The sequence below is a fragment of the Aplysia californica genome, unplaced genomic scaffold (assembly GCF_000002075.1).
Source record: "Aplysia californica isolate F4 #8 unplaced genomic scaffold, AplCal3.0 scaffold00140, whole genome shotgun sequence".
Classification (NCBI taxonomy): Eukaryota; Metazoa; Mollusca; class Gastropoda; order Aplysiida; family Aplysiidae; genus Aplysia; species Aplysia californica.
This window is the reverse complement of record NW_004797410.1, coordinates 878,121-879,603: the sequence shown is the minus strand read 5'-3', so window position 1 is coordinate 879,603 and position 1,483 is coordinate 878,121. Positions and strand designations below refer to the sequence as shown.

The window sequence follows — 1,483 nt, the reverse complement described above, 5'->3', positions numbered from 1 at the left end:
TTGGTGGTCTAAATTCAATAAGAGTAGGCTTCGGCCGCCACCTGGGCAAAATTCAAAATGTCCTACCTTCTGAAAATGTTTAATGTGTCTGCACGCTCATATGACCTTATGAAGTCGCGAGCGCCGTAAAACACTTACAAAAAATAAAAGATGATAAAATTGTGAACCTCGACACTAACCTGTAATGTAATGTCAGTGTGTGTGTGCTTCCCTTCTCTTTTGTTTAGTATCCTCAAAACAACTGTCCAGGCCAAAAGCAGTACGCTGAGTACAGCAACTTAAATCATGTGCCCTCTTGCCAATAGAGCCACCTCCTTAAGAGTCTGAGGGGTAATGTCTAGGCTGTGCTTAACATTACCGTCCAGAATTTGAACACTGATTATGTTCTCACTTTCTGACAAAATAACATCACCACATTCAGTGATTAGGATCCATGCGCATGTGTGACTGGGGTAAGCTTACTTTATTATCTACGAAGCTTACAGTGACCCCCCCCCCCTTTTTTTATTGTGGAAAATTCAATTATCAACAACGCCAACTTCGCAGCAACCATTTTGCCTGCTTTCCAGGGGAGTTGTGTAAAGCGGACACCAATGTATTTAGTTTATAATTTAATTACATTGGTTTTTAAAAAAAAGTTTATTCATTTATTTTATTAAAATGTGTAGGATGATTTGATTTAGCTAAAATTTGACTGGTTCGACAAATTGATACATATTGACATTAAAATATACCCCCTCCCCCCATCCCTACTTATCCCGCACGCACATCCTCCACTCGTTCGAGGTATCGCATTTCCCGAACTTTAGTGGTTGTCTCCAATTGGAAATTACACCACTGTGTATGTCTGAGATCATAGTGCAGCACAAAACGGACTCTGCAAAAGAACACTTATTGCGTGTGCCAAGGGCACATAAAAAAAAGGAAAAATTATATCATAAGCAGTCAAATATGTGCGTGTAGCATGGTTCAAATCCCCAAAGTATATTCCCGATATCCAATTGTTTGGAAAGTTTTGTGGCCCTCGAACTCGAAATACACCCCTTCAATGGGAATGGATGTTGAACACTCATCCTTACAGGGTTTAGCTAGATCTAGGCTTGAAAAGAAAAGAAGCTCATCGACGTAGTAACGGTCATTTAAGGGAAAAGCAAGACAACAAGAACGAAACAGTTGAGAGAAAAAAACAAACAAGTGAGGATAACCTAGTGTTGCTCTCAAAACACCACAAGACCCAGCTGAAAGAGAAGTTAAATCTATACCGTTAAAATAACAATGTACTCACTTGCGTTGCTGATCTTATTGCACACACTCACAAACAAAACATACACTATCCTTACACAGTGGGCTCACTGATCGACTGATACAAAGCGATGAAAAGCGGAGAACAATGGAAATGTGCACCGGGCTGCGCTGTTTGGCTTCGGCTTGTAGATAGGGGAGTTTACACATGGTCAGCTAAACACACACACACACACACACA

The 1,483-nt window shown here is 40.5% G+C and overlaps 1 protein-coding gene across 1 annotated transcript in view; it reads right to left on the bottom strand.

Annotated features, from left to right (window-relative positions):
* Positions 1-1,417, bottom strand: part of LOC101854712 — a 13,986-nt gene extending 12,569 nt beyond the window's left edge. The window contains exon 1 of the mRNA XM_005096877.2: positions 1,286-1,417. The gene's annotated coding sequence lies outside the window, so the exon portion shown is untranslated. The remainder of the gene's footprint in view (positions 1-1,285) is intronic.
* Between the last annotated feature and the right edge of the window lie 66 nt (positions 1,418-1,483).